A 19,905-nucleotide genomic window follows, 5' to 3' on the forward strand; every position below is an offset into this window, starting at 1 on the left:
CTCCACATGGGACAGTTCATGTGATGTAATTGGTTGGAGGCTCCACATGGGGCAGTTCATGTGATGTCATTGGTTGGAGGCTCCACATGGGGCAGTTCATGTGATGTCATTGGTTGGAGGCTCCACATGGGACAGTTAATGTGATGTCATTGGTTGGAGGCTCCACATGGGACAGTTCATGTGATGTCATTGGTTGGAGGCTCCACATGGGACAGTTCATGTGATGTCATTGGTTGGAGGCTCCACATGGGACAGTTCATGTGATGTCATTGGTTGGAGGCTCCACATGGGGCAGTTCATGTGATGTCATTGGTTGGAGGCTCCACATGGGACAGGGCTGACTGACAGAAGAATGTTCAGGCTCTGTCTTAACTGTTATAATGTACAACACAACTCCAATGCGCCTCCTAAGGATTGAAATGGAAATGCGACATGACTGAAATGAAGTTTAAAATCAAACTTTGTGTCTAGGCCTTAACTCTTCTCATATTTGTTTAATTTGAGCCTGACGTTCAGGAAGTTGTTTAGCTAGAAATATATATATAATATATAATAATATATAGATGGGTAAGGCTGTGTGGCCTGTGGGAGCAGAGCTCTGCTGCCTCTCACACAGGAATGAAACTTGAATGAAACCAAGCAATAAAAAGACCACAGTGGGGTAGAACATGGAAATGTGAAACCTCTTTAGATGCTGGGAACTCCAGCTCTGTTTTCTCTGAGCATCTCTGATGTTCCAGACATGAACAAGTCCCTGAGGCCTGCTCTTCTCTGAGCAGACAATTATTCATAGAAGATTAAAAAAACTGAGGTCACGGATGGTATGGTACACAGTCAGATGTCAGACGCACAGTCGCACACACACACACACATGCGTGTGCACACACACACCAACACACACACACATACACACATGCGTGCACACACACATGCGTGTGCACACACACACACACACACACACACACACACACACACACACACACACACACACACACACACACACAGAGATTAGAAAGCTGCACACCCACACACACATTATATGAATGTCCTCTCCTCTCCCTTGAGATACGTGGGGCTGAGTCGGACATAACTTGTTTATTTTTCTGGGGGGAAATGCAGTTCCATATGTTTGGGCAGGGCGGCCATCTTTGTTTTACTCCCATGAAACTTGAGGTCCTTATCGTAATTGGGAATATAATAATATGTTCCTTTATATCCCTCTGCCAGCTCCTTGTTATTCTGTCTTAATTCTCCTTCCAGCCACCTCAATGCAACTTTAAACCTGCGCCTTGGGAATGTAAAGAATCCGTAACACATCACATGTGGTAGAAGTATGAGAAATATTCCCAACTTGTTTGGTTCATTTGAGGGTGTGTCCGACAGACACAGCTGACAGAACCTCTTGTCCTCCGACAGTGAACTTTGACCTGAGAGGCGGTCGATGCTTCCTGTTGTAGCGCACATCTGGACTCATTAGATGGAAGGTGAAGATTTGGAAATGCTTGTTATCAAATCGCATCCAAAAATGAAACATGGATGAATGTTGTCATATGATCCCAGGCTGCTTCTCATAAGCTGAACAAAATGTCTTTAATAGAGAATGTAATGATGGCGTGTTGTTAACATCATTGGGCTAGTTACAGATATTGTGCTATCCTATACGACTGTATATCAAACAAAAGCAAACGGCAGTAACTGCTTTTTCTTTGTTGTAAAGGTCAAAGGTGACCAACAGTGTTTCTTACAAACTTTCTATAAATGCTCTAAAATGATCGGTTGTAATCATTGGATTGGGATTGGAGATACATTCGTTATTTGTCACAGTTACTTGACTTTGGCTTTGTAGGGCAGTGTTGTCGAATGACATCATCTGACAAGTGGTCTGACCCGCTTCCTGTGTGGGTGTTCCTCAAGTGGTCTGACCCACTTCCTGTGTGGGTGTTCCTCAAGTGGTCTGACCCGCTTCCTGTGTGGGTGTTCCTCAAGTGGTCTGACCCACTTCCTGTGTGGGTGTTCCTCAAGTGGTCTGACCCGCTTCCTGTGTGGGTGTTCCTCAAGTGGTCTGACCCACTTCCTGTGTGGGTGTTCCTCAAGTAGTCTGACCCACTTACTGTGTGGGTGTTCCTCAAGTGGTCTGACCCGCTTCCTGTGTGGGTGTTCCTCAAGTGGTCTGACCCACTTCCTGTGTGGGTGTTCCTCAAGTGGTCTGACCCACTTACTGTGTGGGTGTTCCTCAAGTGGTCTGACCCGCTTCCTGTGTGGGTGTTCCTCAAGTGGTCTGACCCGCTTCCTGTGTGGGTGTTCCTCAAGTGGTCTGACCCGCTTCCTGTGTGGGTGTTCCTCAAGTGGTCTGACCCACTTCCTGTGTGGGTGTTCCTCAAGTGGTCTGACCCGCTTCCTGTGTGGGTGTTCCTCAAGTGGTCTGACCCACTTCCTGTGTGGGTGTTCCTCAAGTGGTCTGACCCACTTCCTGTGTGGGTGTTCCTCAAGTGGTCTGACCCACTTCCTGTGTGGGTGTTCCTCAAGTGGAACCAACATACAAGTGGTCTGACCCGCTTCCTGTGTGGGTGTTCCTCAACCAGAACACCACTAGTGGTTTTTTGGTATGATGATGCTCCATCTAGTAATCAAGTCCACTCCATCAGTGGCAGTGCACAGCCCAGGTGTCCATCATGACATCACATGAAGTAACTGTGATGTGATTGAATGGAGAACGAGTGAAAAGGCCAGTTTGATTGATGGCTCAGTGAGGCCCTGCATGGGTGAATCAGGGACAATTTGCCTAAGAGAAGGGGGCGGCGTTAAGGCCAGAGAGGGTTAGCGACACTGTAAAGCTGTGTTCACACCGAGATATTTATTTTTCGCTCTGTCGCTTGATTCAACCCTTTGGAATCGCTCTGTCGCTCTGTTTAAATCGCTCATCAACAGGCACACGAATAGATGGACATGTGGGGGATATAACGTTACACAATGTCATGCTGTTTGTCCACTATGAGCCCCCGTCGTTGTTTACAAGCTAAGCCTATCAGCGTGCTCCTAATGCGAGCTCCATACCGGTAGGACAGACTTCACTTCATGTCAGCTGTCAGCCTGTCAATCAGCTGTCAATGCGGTTTGTTGCCACACTAATAAACCAGCGGTTTGTTCCAAGCCAGTGTGATCCTTGACTCACTCTCACACGGCAGCCAATCAGCGTTGAACAGCGAGCGACTGATGCCAGCGTATTTTCGCTCGAGTTGGGATATTTCATCTCGGGCGACGAGCGTATTTTCTCCCTATCGCTCTGTCTCTGCCGCTCGGACGCCCAGCGATTTTTCTCCCGGGCGAATATACGCTCAATCGCTCGTTTGCATTGACTTTGTATGTAAACTCGACGCCAGCGAAAAACTTTAATAGGTCGGTGTGAACGCAGCTTAAATCTGCACGCCTCCGCTCGCTTAGTGACATCACGTGTTGACTTTCTCCCCAAGGGCGTCACTCCTCCACAACCCCTCCACAACCCGCACAAGTATGCACTAACTCATTGTTATGGTGTCATCATCGTTCTGCTACTTCTAATGGCTGTCCCGGGCTGACATGTACATGGCTGCCCAACCTCCAGTCAATATAATAGCATTTTATATACTCTTTCATACAAATTCATCTGGATTAATTTGAGTTAATGCACTACACTAACTAGGTCAAGCATAAGCAAGTGCAAGAGGAGTTGTGCATAACACACAACAGTCAGAGTGTGTTCTCCAGATGGAAACTGGTGTGAAGTGTTTGTTGTGATACTGCTGCTGATGTTAAATCTGATAGTTTTCATGATGTATTCAGAGCAGTTTTGGTATCTCTAATGCATTGATGAATATTTCACTAGCACAGGATTCTCTACCTTCAAACACAACTATGTTCTAGACTCACAATAACTAACAATTATTTTCATTATCGATTGTGTTGATTATTTTCTCGACTAATCTTAATCGAATAGTCAATCACTTTTTCCCCAAAGCCCAAGATGACATCCTTAATGTCGTCTTTTGTCATGACAAACAGTCCACAACTCAAACATAATCAGCCATAGATCATACATTAAAGAAACTAGAAAATATTCACATTTACTAAGCTGGAACGAGATCAACTGAGATACTTTCAGGACAGCTGTCATTTTGTCAGAGTAGGTGTTGCTTAAAGTTGAACTGAACCCGTTGGTCACGTGCGTCACGTGCGTCTGAGTCCATTTCAGACTGAAAACATAATTTGTCTGAGAGGACAAGTTGAGAGGCGGGTCATAGTATCATGTCGATGATTTGATTTGACAATTCTGTCGGCTGGCTTTGGCATTGGTCAATCATGGCGTGTTCCACCCCCAAATCGAGTGGGATTCAGCGTGTTGTCGTGCTACGCGAGTGGGATCCGCAGAGTACCAGGCAGACAGCTGCTTCGTGCGGAGCGAGCGGACAATCCGATGCATGGGTGCTGCCCGCCCGCCTGGAATCTCCGAGGGGCGACCCCTGACAACCACGCTCTCAAGCGTGCGCCTTTTACGCTATTTCTGTAAATACGATATCCCTGGAATGCGAGTTTTAACGAGCCAGTTACATTTCTTTGCATTCTTAGAAATTACCGTTTTCTTTATTGTGTAGATCAACATACAATTGACCAAGTTAGTGGTTAGTTTATGGGATAGGAATTCTGCCAGATGACAGGCACTAGGCGCCATTTTCTACTTCATTTGGAAGAGAAAATTATCCTGAAATGAAGATTTGATTGACAGCTGCATGTCGTGGTTGAAATGGGGTAGAAATTTGATAGTACAAGGTGACGTCAGCAAACTGTACATTACTGTTATCAATGAAATCTTGAAAAATGAACTTTTGATGTGAAAAAGTGTGGAAAAACTAAAGAAATTAGATTTTTGTGATTTTTTTTTTGCATACATTATTAAATAGGTGCACTGCATACCCAGGTATTTGAACTAAAAGAAAATAAATTTTTGGGTTCAGCTCGACTTTAACTCATTCTCTGCCAGGGTCATTTCGGTCTGTGTGCTCCCAGTGCCAGGATTTTGAGCATATTTCCTGATCTTCCAGGACCCACAGAATATTCTGTGCTATGAATAAAATTACACAACATATCTCACAATAAAGCAGAGACTCTCTCCTTACCCCTTGTAAAAAACTGAAACTCAACCATGTTTCCTTGTTTAGTTACAAGCAGTGGAAGTTAGCTTGTTTTCACTAAAAATGCCCTCCTTCGGAAGGGAAATATGAGAAAAATAGGTTTTTAGTGAATGACACCGTTTCAAGCAGAACTCTCTTTTGAGCCTTTTATTTTTTGCCTCAGTGACACTGACACATCAGACATATACAGTATTTGTTTTCCCAAAAAAATAAAAAAATAAATAAAAAAAAGTTTTTACTGACTTTTACTTCCTGGAACTTATTTACCAGATAGTCCAAGACTGGACGGACCAAATTAACCCTTATGCTCGCTCTCTCTCTCTCTCTCTCTCTCTCTCTCTCTCTCTCTCTCTCTCTCTCTCTCGCTCTCTCTCTCTCTCTCGAGTCTCACACACACGCACACAGGAATCACAGGCAGCTGCTCAATGGCCGCAAATGCTGCTCAATGCACAAATGGCCGCTCATGATCGTCACTCACTAACGGACTCTGTTTACTGCTAAATGTGTGACTATACTATAAATACTAAACGTGATTTAGCGGGTTCCTTTTATCAGTTTGACTTGAAACAATGTCACAGGCTGGGAAAGGGTCTGATCTAATGTAAACAAGCAAAACATGAAAGTACGTCCGAGTACGTCTTTGGCACAGAACGCCATTGTTAAAAGTACGTCCGAGTACGTCTTTGGCAGAGAATGAGTTAATGGAGGATATCTCACTTCATATGTTTAGAGATTTGAGATGTTTCCAAATCATCTGACTAAACTAAAGTGAACTCAGCCACACCTCTGGTCCAACTCTCTTCAGTCAGTCAGGTACCACAGAGTCAGTGTGTGCTGACACAGCAGCTGTGTGAAACCCAATGGGACACAACAACAGAAAGTGCCAGAAGAGCCAGTGATAATGCACTGGCTCACCACAGACCCGCCCCCAGCCCAGCCCAGCCCCGCCCCGCCCCCAGCCCTCTGTCCATCACTACTGATCTACTGCTTCCCATCAAAGTGACCAACAACACTGATGTAACCCACATCTCTGCTTTGATCTCACGCCCCCTCTTCCTTTAGAGTCCACTTCTGATAGGCTGAAAGACATTAAAGGAACACTCCGCCCATTTTCAACCAGCTTTGTATCATTAGAACATCAGTAGTATATCAGAAAACTGTAAACTGTTTTGAAGTCTGTCATTTAATTTGACAGTTATTGAGTGTTAAAGTGTGGACCAGTGACATCACTGGTCCACACTAACTCAAATTAATAACTCATTAACTCAAATCAACTCTCAATAATTGTCAAACTAGATGACGGTTTTGAAGTCATTCATCTAGTTTGACAGTTATTGAGAGTTGATTTGAGTTAATGAGTTATTAATTTGAGTTAGTGTGGACCAGTGATGTCACTGCTCTTTCTCTCTCTCTAGCTCTCTCTCTCTCTCTCTCTCTCTCTCTCTCTCTCTCTCTCTCTCTCTAGCTCTCTCTCTCTCTCTCTCTCTAGCTCTCTCTCTCTCTCTAGCTCAATCTCTCTAGCTCTCTCTCTCTCTCTAGCTCTCTCTCTCTCGCTCTCTCTCTAGCTCTCTCTCTCTCTCTCTCTCTCTCTCTCTCTCTCTCTCTCTCTCTAGCTCTCTCTCTCTAGCTCTCTCTCTCTCTCTAGCTCTCTCTCTCTCTCTCTCTCTCTCTCTCTAGCTCTCTCTCTCTCTAGCTCAATCTCAATCCATCTCAAGTCAACGCTCTTAAAAAGAGGGTGCCCTGTTGAAACACTTCAATACCTATCGCCATACCAGCAAACCCTTTCATATGACGCCTGAAAGTGAAGACAAGGACATCCCCACTCATCACCTTTGCTTTGCAGCTGTATCTAGCCTAGATACACTAGACGACCTTGAAATCTGAACAGATTATGAAAAGACTGGGGAGTTTATATACTACATGACTTTTTCATTAAGATGTTTTATCACAACTGAAAAACTCACTGAAATACATGACACGACTGGAATCACACATCAAAATACACTACCCGACTGTGCGCCCAGCAAACTCACGTCTTTCAAGTTATAAGACGGTGTCTTGAACTCAGAACACAAATAACCAGCAAACTGACGTGACCATACGAACCATACGGAAGCTAGACAATTTTAGTTTCAAAATAAAAGCGCCAATGTATTACTGCATGACTCACTACGGGTTAAAATTGACTTTTCGAAACCACAACATTACGTTCATTTAAAACAGGTTTATATGCAAATGTGTTCTTTATTTCCTCTTTGGTACTTGGGGTATTTCGGATCACACGCACAAAACAGTTGCAATGATGTACTTTAGTTTCGGTTTTATTCTTTCTGACTTAAAGGCCGGCTTTACCGTGGGGAATATGAATATATATTAATTCTTAAAAAATCTTAAATTTCGAATCCGTTGAAATTTTTGAAATTGCTTGTTCACAGCCAGAGAAAAAAAAAATGAAAAAAAAAAAAAAAAAAAAAAATTGGGCCAGGTGACGCGTTTCGCGTCGAAACGCGTCACCTGGCCCATTTTTTTTTTTTTTTTTTTTTTTTTAACTGTGGTGCGCCATGGCCGGGGAGAAGAAGCAGAAAGGGGCCAGTGAGTGAGTGAGCAGCGCGCGTCTCCAGCTGCCTCTCTCTCCCGCAACGTGTACATGCGCAGATGTATAAACCCGAAAGAAAGCTGGTTATGCTGTATACATGCAGAGAGAAGACCGATTATTGCCCAGAAACCTAGGTGTGTTTATCGGTTTATTCATAACCCGTTTATGACCATAAACGGATAAAGCTTATCGGTTTATGCTGTTTACATGACCACTTGAATAATCAGGTAACTCAGAAAGTTTATTGGTGTGCATGTAAACGCACTCAATGATATGAGAGGCTAACTCCGTGTGTGTGTGTGTGTGTGTGTGTGTGTGTGTGTGTGTGTGTGTGTGTGTGTGTGTGGTTTCAGATGATCTACCTGCAGAGGGCGGAGCTGAGCAGAGAGACGGTGTACACCATGCAGTGCACCCAAGCAGTATCCATGGAGTGGAGGACATGTCCACACTGTCAGAGCTGCATGAAGCTGCCATCATGCACAACCTCTATCTGCGCTACCAGAAATACAACATCTATGTAAGACAACATACCACACTATCTACATGTGTGAGAGCAGAACAACATCTATGTAAGACAACATACCACACTATCTACATGTGTGAGAGGAGGACAACATCTATGTAAGACAACATACCACACTATCTACATGTGTGAGAGCAGGACAACATCTATGTAAGACAACATACCACACTATCTACATGTGTGAGAGCAGGACAACATCTATGTAAGACAACATACCACACTATCTTCAAGTGTGAGAGCAGGACAACATCTATGTAAGACAACATACCACACTATCTACATGTGTGAGAGCAGGACAACATCTATGTAAGACAACATACCACACTATCTACATGTGTGACAGCAAGACAACATCTATGTAAGACAACATACCACACTATCTACATGTGTGAGAGCAGGAAAACATCTATGTAAGACAACATACCACACTATCTACATGTGTGAGAGCAGGACAACATCTATGTAAGACAACATACCACACTATCTACATGTGTGAGAGCAGGACAACATCTATGTAAGACAACATACCACACTATCTTCATGTGTGAGAGCAGGACAACATCTATGTAAGACAACATACCACACTATCTACATGTGTGAGAGCAGGACAACATCTATGTAAGACAACATACCACACTATCTACATGTGTGAGAGCAGGACAACATCTATGTAAGACAACATACCACACTATCTACATGTGTGAGAGCAGGACAACATCTATCTAAGACAACATACCACACTATCTACATGTGTGAGAGCAGGACAACATCTATCTAAGACAACATACCACACTATCTACATGTGTGAGAGCAGGACAACATCTATGTAAGACAACATACCACACTATCTACATGTGTGAGAGGAGGACAACATCTATGTAAGACAACATACCACACTATCTACATGTGTGAGAGCAGGACAACATCTATGTAAGACAACATACCACACTATCTACATGTGTGAGAGCAGGACAACATCTATGTAAGACAACATACCACACTATCTTCATGTATGAGAGCAGGACAACATCTATGTAAGACAACATACCACACTATCTACATGTGTGAGAGGAGGACAACATCTATGTAAGACAACATACCACACTATCTACATGTGTGAGAGCAGGACAACATCTATGTAAGACAACATACCACACTTAGTATCTTCATGTGTGAGAGCAGGACAACATCTATCTAAGACAACATACCACACTATCTACATGTGTGAGAGCAGGACAACATCTATGTAAGACAACATACCACACTATCTTCATGTGTGAGAGGAGGACAACATCTATGTAAGACAACATACCACACTATCTTCATGTGTGAGAGGAGGACAACATCTATGTAAGACAACATACCACACTATCTACATGTGTGAGAGCAGGACAACATCTATGTAAGACAACATACCACACTATCTTCATGTTTGAGAGGAGGACAACATCTATGTAAGACAACATACCACACTATCTACATGTGTGTGAGCAGGACAACTATGTAAGACAACATACCACACTATCTACATGTGTGAGAGCAGGACAACATCTATGTAAGACAACATACCACACTATCTACATGTGTGAGAGCAGGACAACATCTATGTAAGACAACATACCACACTATCTACATGTGTGAGAGCAGGACAACATCTATGTAAGACAACATACCACACTTAGTATCTTCATGTGTGAGAGCAGGACAACATCTATGTAAGACAACATACCACACTATCTTCATGTGTGAGAGGAGGACAACATCTATGTAAGACAACATACCACACTATCTACATGTGTGTGAGCAGGACAACTATGTAAGACAACATACCACACTATCTACATGTGTGAGAGCAGGACAACATCTATGTAAGACAACATACCACACTATCTACATGTGTGAGAGCAGGACAACATCTATGTAAGACAACATACCACACTTAGTATCTTCATGTGTGAGAGCAGGACAACATCTATGTAAGACAACATACCACACTATCTTCATGTGTGAGAGCAGGACAACATCTATGTAAGACAACATACCACACTATCTTCATGTGTGAGAGGAGGACAACATCTATGTAAGACAACATACCACACTATCTACATGTGTGTGAGCAGGACAACTATGTAAGACAACATACCACACTATCTACATGTGTGAGAGCAGGACAACATCTATGTAAGACAACATACCACACTATCTTCATGTTTGAGAGGAGGACAACATCTATGTAAGACAACATACCACACTATCTACATGTGTGTGAGCAGGACAACTATGTAAGACAACATACCACACTATCTACATGTGTGAGAGCAGGACAACATCTATGTAAGACAACATACCACACTATCTACATGTGTGAGAGCAGGACAACATCTATGTAAGACAACATACCACACTATCTACATGTGTGAGAGCAGGACAACATCTATGTAAGACAACATACCACACTTAGTATCTTCATGTGTGAGAGCAGGACAACATCTATGTAAGACAACATACCACACTATCTTCATGTGTGAGAGGAGGACAACATCTATGTAAGACAACATACCACACTATCTACATGTGTGTGAGCAGGACAACTATGTAAGACAACATACCACACTATCTACATGTGTGAGAGCAGGACAACATCTATGTAAGACAACATACCACACTATCTACATGTGTGAGAGCAGGACAACATCTATGTAAGACAACATACCACACTTAGTATCTTCATGTGTGAGAGCAGGACAACATCTATGTAAGACAACATACCACACTATCTTCATGTGTGAGAGCAGGACAACATCTATGTAAGACAACATACCACACTATCTTCATGTGTGAGAGGAGGACAACATCTATGTAAGACAACATACCACACTATCTACATGTGTGTGAGCAGGACAACTATGTAAGACAACATACCACACTATCTACATGTGTGAGAGCAGGACAACATCTATGTAAGACAACATACCACACTATCTACATGTGTGAGAGCAGGACAACATCTATGTAAGACAACATACCACACTATCTACATGTGTGAGAGCAGGACAACATCTATGTAAGACAACATACCACACTTAGTATCTTCATGTGTGAGAGCAGGACAACATCTATGTAAGACAACATACCACACTATCTTCATGTGTGAGAGCAGGACAACATCTATGTAAGACAACATACCACACTATCTACATGTGTGTGAGCAGGACAACTATGTAAGACAACATACCACACTATCTACATGTGTGAGAGCAGGACAACATCTATGTAAGACAACATACCACACTATCTACATGTGTGAGAGCAGGACAACATCTATGTAAGACAACATACCACACTATCTACATGTGTGACAGCAAGACAACATCTATGTAAGACAACATACCACACTTAGTATCTTCATGTGTGAGAGCAGGACAACATCTATGTAAGACAACATACCACACTATCTTCATGTGTGAGAGCAGGACAACATCTATGTAAGACAACATACCACACTATCTACATGTGTGAGAGCAGGACAACATGTAAGACAACATACCACACTATCTTCATGTGTGAGAGGAGGACAACATCTATGTAAGACAACATACCACACTATCTACATGTGTGAGAGCAGGACAACATCTACCGTAAATTCCGGACTATAAGCCGTGGCTTTTTCCCCGTTTTTTGGGGTTTTTTGGCCCCTGCGGCTTATATAACGGTGCGGCTTATCTATGGATTTTTTCAAAAAAAAAAAAAAAAATCTCTCTTTTTTAGCACTCTTTCTAACTATAAATCCACTTCTGTTTTAATTTCCTCTCTTGCCCTCTTTTAACAACATAACATAACATAACACAACACAGGTGGTGTTGTGTTATGTTGTTTTGTTGAAATGTTAATAAATGGGAGCTTCCTCAAACAGCCATCTCTTTCCCGACAATCCCCTCTGTGCATGAACCCTTACATATGGTAATTAAACATTAAAACACAATAAAAAAAACAAAAAAAAAAAACATTAAAACACCCACGGCTTATAGTCCGGTGCGGCTTATATATGTAAAAAACAGTCAACTTTGCAGGTGCGGCTTATACTCCGGTGCGGCTTATAGTCCGGAATTTACGGTATGTAAGACAACATACCACACTATCTACATGTGTGAGAGCAGGACAACATCTATGTAAGACAACATACCACACTATCTACATGTGTGAGAGCAGGACAACATCTATGTAAGACAACATACCACACTATCTTCATATGTGAGAGCAGGACAACATCTATGTAAGACAACATACCACACTATCTTCATATGTGAGAGCAGGACAACATCTATGTAAGACAACATACCACACTATCTTCATGTGTGAGAGGAGGACAACATCTATGTAAGACAACATACCACACTATCTACATGTGTGAGAGGAGGACAACATCTATGTAAGACAACATACCACACTATCTTCATGTGTGAGAGGAGGACAACATCTATGTAAGACAACATACCACACTATCTACATGTGTGAGAGCAGGACAACATCTATGTAAGACAACATACCACACTATCTACATGTGTGAGAGCAGGACAACATCTATGTAAGACAACATACCACACTATCTACATGTGTGAGAGCAGGACAACATCTATGTAAGACAACATACCACACTATCTTCATGTGTGAGAGCAGGACAACATCTATATAAGACAACATACCACACTATCTTCATGTGTGAGAGCAGGACAACATCTATGTAAGACAACATACCACACTATCTTCATGTGTGAGAGCAGGACAACATCTATGTAAGACAACATACCACACTATCTACATGTGTGAGAGCAGGACAACATCTATGTAAGACAACATACCACACTATCTTCATGTGTGAGAGCAGGACAACATCTATATAAGACAACATACCACACTATCTTCATGTGTGAGAGCAGGACAACATCTATATAAGACAACATACCACACTATCTACATGTGTGAGAGCAGGACAACATCTATGTAAGACAACATACCACACTATCTACATGTGTGAGAGCAGGACAACATCTATATAAGACAACATACCACACTATCTACATGTGTGAGAGCAGAACAACATCTATGTAAGACAACATATCACACTATCTACATGTGAGAGGAGGACAACATCTATGTAAGACAACATACCACACTATCTACATGTGTGAGAGGAGGACAACATCTATGTAAGACAACATACCACACTATCTACATGTGTGAGAGGAGGACAACATCTATGTAAGACAACATACCACACTATCTACATGTGTGAGAGGAGGACAACATCTATGTAAGACAACATACCACACTATCTTCATGTGTGAGAGCAGGACAACATCTATGTAAGACAACATACCACACTATCTTCATGTGTGAGAGCAGGACAACATCTATGTAAGACAACATACCACACTATCTTCATGTGTGAGAGCAGGACAACATCTATGTAAGACAACATACCACACTATCTTCATGTGTGAGAGCAGGACAACATCTATATAAGACAACATACCACACTATCTTCATGTGTGAGAGCAGGACAACATCTATGTAAGACAACATACCACACTATCTACGTGTGTGAGAGCAGGACAACATCTATGTAAGACAACATACCACACTATCTACATGTGTGAGAGCAGGACAACATCTATGTAAGACAACATACCACACTATCTTCATGTGTGAGAGCAGGACAACATCTATGTAAGACAACATACCACACTATCTACATGTGTGAGAGCAGGACAACATCTATGTAAGACAACATACCACACTATCTTCATGTGTGAGAGCAGGACAACATCTATGTAAGACAACATACCACACTATCTACATGCGTGAGAGCAGGACAACATCTATGTAAGACAACATACCACACTATCTTCATGTGTGAGAGCAGGACAACATCTATGTAAGACAACATACCACACTATCTACATGTGTGAGAGCAGGACAACATCTATGTAAGACAACATACCACACTATCTACATGTGTGAGAGCAGGACAACATCTATGTAAGACAACATACCACACTATCTACATGTGTGAGAGCAGGACAACATCTATGTAAGACAACATACCACACTATCTACATGTGTGAGAGGAGGACAACATCTATGTAAGACAACATACCACACTATCTTCATGTGTGAGAGCAGGACAACATCTATGTAAGACAACATACCACACTATCTACATGTGTGAGAGCAGGACAACATCTATGTAAGACAACATACCACACTATCTACATGTGTGAGAGCAGGACAACATCTATGTAAGACAACATACCACACTTAGTATCTTCATGTGTGAGAGCAGGACAACATCTATGTAAGACAACATACCACACTATCTACATGTGTGAGAGCAGGACAACATCTATGTAAGACAACATACCACACTATCTACATGTGTGAGAGCAGGACAACATCTATGTAAGACAACATACCACACTATCTTCATGTGTGAGAGGAGGACAACATCTATGTAAGACAACATACCACACTATCTACATGTGTGAGAGCAGGACAACATCTATGTAAGACAACATACCACACTATCTACATGTGTGAGAGCAGGACAACATCTATGTAAGACAACATACCACACTATCTACATGTGTGAGAGCAGGACAACATCTATGTAAGACAACATACCACACTATCTACATGTGTGAGCGCAGGACAACATCTATGTAAGACAACATACCACACTATCTACATGTGTGAGAGGAGGACAACATCTATGTAAGACAACATACCACACTATCTACATGTGTGAGAGCAGGACAACATCTATGTAAGACAACATACCACACTATCTACATGTGTGAGAGCAGGACAACATCTATGTAAGACAACATACCACACTATCTACATGTGTGAGAGCAGGACAACATCTATGTAAGACAACATACCACACTATCTACATGTGTGAGAGCAGGACAACATCTATGTAAGACAACATACCACACTATCTACATGTGTGAGAGCAGGACAACATCTATGTAAGACAACATACCACACTATCTTCATGTGTGAGAGCAGGACAACATCTATGTAAGACAACATACCACACTATCTACATGTGTGAGAGCAGGACAACATCTATGTAAGACAACATACCACACTATCTTCATGTGTGAGAGCAGGACAACATCTATGTAAGACAACATACCACACTATCTACATGTGTGAGAGCAGGACAACATCTATGTAAGACAACATACCACACTATCTACATGTGTGAGAGCAGGACAACATCTATGTAAGACAACATACCACACTATCTTCATGTGTGAGAGCAGGACAACATCTATGTAAGACAACATACCACACTATCTACATGTGTGAGAGCAGGACAACATCTATGTAAGACAACATACCACACTATCTACATGTGTGAGAGCAGGACAACATCTATGTAAGACAACATACCACACTATCTACATGTGTGAGAGCAGGAAAACATCTATGTAAGACAACATACCACACTATCTACATAGCAAAAAAAAAAAATAGAAATAGAAGTACCGTAAATTCCGGACTATAAGCTGCACCTTTTTTCCCGTTTTTTGGCCTTTTTTGGCCCCTGCGGCTTATATAACGGTGCGGCTTATCTATGGATTTTTTCAAAAAAAAAAAAAATCTCTCTTTTTTAGCACTCTTTCTAACTATAAATCCACTTCTGTTTTAATTTCCTCTCTTGCCCTCTTTTCACTAGCCTAGGTAAACCCAGCCCCCACGTGACCTGCTCTCTCAGTTCCCAGTGACTGAGAACAGGTCTGAGAGCAGGTCACGTGGGGGATGGGTTTACCCAGGCTATCTTTTCACCACACTGTATGACACTGTGTGCACTGTAAAAAACAACACAGGTGGTGTTGTGTTATGTTGTTTTGTTGAAATGTTAATAAATGGGAGCTTCCTCAAACAGCCATCTCTTTCCCGACAATCCCCTCTGTGCATGAACCCTTACATATGGTAATTAAACATTAAAACACAATAAAGAAAAATAAAAAAAAAATACCATTAAAACACCCGTGGCTTATAGTCCGGTGCGGCTTATATAAGAAAAAAATAGTCAACTTTGCAGGTGCGGCTTATACACCGGTGCGGCTTATAGTCCGGAATTTACGGTATTTGTGTTTCCCCCTGAACAGCTGAGAAAGTGGACACTGTAATGGTTAGCACTGTGAATTATGATACAATTCAGTAGGTGGCGGTAATGCAACATTTAAGGTCCTTACACATCAAGAGCGATGCGAATATACGGCACGAAATTGCGATGTGAGTTTTGACCCACCTGTCAATCACAGCCACAGATGTGTACACGTCGGAAGCGAATTTCAGAAAAATCGACCGTGGTTCGAAAAAATAAACACCGCAATAACGCTGTGCGAAACTTCGCCGTTGGTATGCACGGTTGCATTGACTGATATAGGTTCGGAAAATATTATTGACGTGCGAATTAATCGCACGAAAAAAACGTGCTCGGTGTGTAAGGACCTTTAAGGATGCCAACCACCATAAAACACAAGAAGAAGCTGAGAAAAAGGAAGTGCTGTGGGGTTGCAGGTGGTGAAAACCGTCTATATTCACGTATGTTCAGCCAGTATTATGTCTAGATTGTCAATTTTGAAATAGATTCAAGATTGCTCCCTACTGATACAGTATGTCTGTTAATATTGTGTGTGTGTGTGTGTGTGTGTGTGTGTGTTCAGGTCCAGCGCCACACGTTTCCGGTGGATCCAGAGCTACTACAGAGAGCAGGATGAATGGGCCCTGGATGACATCTACATTGGCCAGCAGTGTCCTAACATGTGCCACGGACATGGCTGGTGTGACCATGGACACTGCAGGTCAGTCTTCACACACACACACACACACACACACACACACACACACACACGCGTGCGTGTGGGCCATACAAAGTTGCGTAGTATACCTTTAAGATGATTGCAATTACTGCTAAAAGCTGCAGGTCTGGGGGATGGTTCCGTAATACGGATATACTCACAAGAGGGTGAGGTGATGCGTCAGGAGGGACGCACGCGTAAGGGGAGTTTAAAAGAGGACACCGTACCCAGACCTGAGTTTTATGTGTGTGTAGTCATGTTTCTTATATAGTATGTTGGGGGACTAAATATAGATACATTGATTTATTCTATTATGCAAACCCAATGAGTCCTCTATAAGTTTTTAGCTCTTTTTGCAACTGCTGCGCCTGTTGCTTAATGCACTTTTTATACTCTTTTTTAAAGTTTTGTTGTGATGCTTTTAAATGTCCATTGCATTTGATTTGTGTCTGCTCTTCTTTTCATCGATGTCAAGCACAGTTGAGTTAGCCTGGGTAAACCCATCCCCCACGTGACCTGCTCTCAGACCTGTTCTCAGTCACTATGTGTAGGCCACGCCCATCACGGGGGAAAGCCTCCGTTCATTTCCACACACCAGCGTCATTTTCCTTGAATGAAACATAGCTAAAAGCTGTTGTGTGGTGGGCTGCGCAGACAACAAATGTAAAAAATCGCCAGTTAAAGTTTGTTTGCACTCCCGAGCAAAACAAGGAAGCCATTGAGAATTGGCGAGAAGAAAAATGTGGATCTAGCTGTCAAGAAGTAAGTTGGAGTGTTCATCTTCCATATATACGATCTTTCTGTGCAACATGCAACCATGCACGTGACATAGGAGAACGCCAGGATTGGAGGGGGGGTTTCTGTTTTCCCCCGTCTTGGGCGTGGTTTCTGAATGATGACGCGTTACGCAGTGTCTCTATTGGCAACATGTGAACACAAATGCTTTGTTTTGTGTTTACTCTGCCCTGTCTAACGTGCTGCGTCTGTGTGTCGTGGGGAGTAGCAAAGGACCCTTGGCCGATGGTAAGACCTCATTTCACTTGTCATTCTGTGACTGACTGAAAGAATGTCTGGATTTTTCGGAATGGGTAATTGTTTTCTGTTTTTCATCAGGAACGATGAACGTTGCAGAAGGCAAGCAGTGGAAACGCTGGCCATAGCCGTGCCCCAGCCCAGCGCCCCCGACCGCCGTGGACCCCCTCCCCACAGCCAGGGCCCTGTTGAAGGAGAGCCAACAGCCTGACCAGCTGCTTCGCTACAACCAGAGCAGGAGGCTAATATCCAACAACCAGCGAGTGTAAAAAAGGCCAGATACCAGGACCAAAAGTGCAGCAAGTGCAAGCAGCCCAGATGAAGGGAGTTTGGACACAGCTGCTTCCATCATGAACACTTTTGCTCAACAGCTGCAGGCGGCCGGTCAGTTGAGGACTGGTTGGCAGAGGAGGAGGAAACTGGAGCAACAGGGAAAAGCCTCCTTAATCTCCTTATTATATTAGATATACATATGATGATGATTATTATTATTCCAGACAGACACACAAATGGAAAACACAGAAAAACAAACGTGTATTGTCAACATTCAATCTTACAACCAGCCGCATAAGATGCTTATATGGTTGTAAGAAATATTGTGCCTGGAATCCATGGGGTCCACGAGGGAACGAGCCTGTTGTCCATCTCTCAATCATGTTTGGTCTTTGAATTTGAGCAAATTGGGCCTGCAACGTTCTTGAAAATAGACATGGCTCAGTGAAAGTGATTTCATTTCTTTATTTTGCAACGGGCTTGAAGTTGGGTTTGTTTTGATTTGATGTGCAACAGCAGAGTTGATAAGTGTTCACACATTCAAGCCTCCCTCTTTTGAATTGATCGTCTGTGGCCTCTGTAAAGCCTGCCAGCTATCCATTATAACTATATTACTGTGTTGTGAGTCCTTCATCTCTCAAACTAGGCCATGTTTGCTCCTGGAATTTGAAGGAATTGGGCCTGGAAAGTTCTTGGAATTGATTTTTGAGATGTGGCAAACCTTTAACTGCTCTGAAGCACAATCTGTGTCCACCTGCACTGCCTGTAAATATTCAGAGTACCGTTATATAGTTGGATTAGAATGACTGTCAAGAAACGTTTGCACTTCACTGACACAAATTGGACCACGGACCCCCATAGGCTAAGATTTTGTCCTTTTTCGTTACTTTGTATTTTGTGATGGCCCTCCAAATCTCCTGGCCCTGTCTTGTAGGAGCCTGGTGTACACACCATTCTGTGTCTAAATATTGTACAGTTTGTAAATATTTGATATGGCTTCAATGATGCAAACTGCTGCACTCAATGTAAATATTGTAGATAGTTTCAATTGGGTGTTTTTAATAAATGGGAACCTCACCCAAAGAGAATTCTGTGTGGACATTCACTCAATTAACTGGTGGAAACACTATTTTGAACAGTTAGTCATCATCGATGGAAAGAGCTTGGTGCCGTTTTATGCTGTCTTTCACCTATCCTCACTGATGTGTATGTGTGTGAAGGGCTAGGTAATGTTTTCCTATTGAACCGTTTAAAAATAGATGCACTCTTGGCAGTAACTAATATGGAATTTAAATTTGAGTCGCCAGCAAGCCGTCATAAGTAGTCAGCGCACGGAATTGAACCGCGTCCCGGGAACCAGGAGTCCAACACAAGTGACGGTTGTTCAGGCTATAGGCGACCCATTAAATTTAGTGTTTGGATACTAGATTTAGGTAG

At 42.5% G+C, this 19,905-nt stretch overlaps 1 long non-coding RNA gene across 1 annotated transcript; it reads left to right on the forward strand.

Moving 5' to 3' along the window:
- The first annotated feature begins 17,034 nt into the window (after positions 1-17,034).
- LOC310793274 lies at positions 17,035-19,482 on the forward strand. The gene is made up of 3 exons (XR_014553514.1): positions 17,035-17,166; positions 18,167-18,186; positions 18,277-19,482. It is a non-coding gene; the product is annotated as an uncharacterized lncRNA (long non-coding RNA).
- Positions 19,483-19,905: the final 423 nt, after the last annotated feature.

The sequence above is a fragment of the Poromitra crassiceps genome (assembly GCF_964638095.1).
Source record: "Poromitra crassiceps genome assembly, chromosome: 18".
NCBI classification, from domain to species: Eukaryota; Metazoa; Chordata; class Actinopteri; order Beryciformes; family Melamphaidae; genus Poromitra; species Poromitra crassiceps.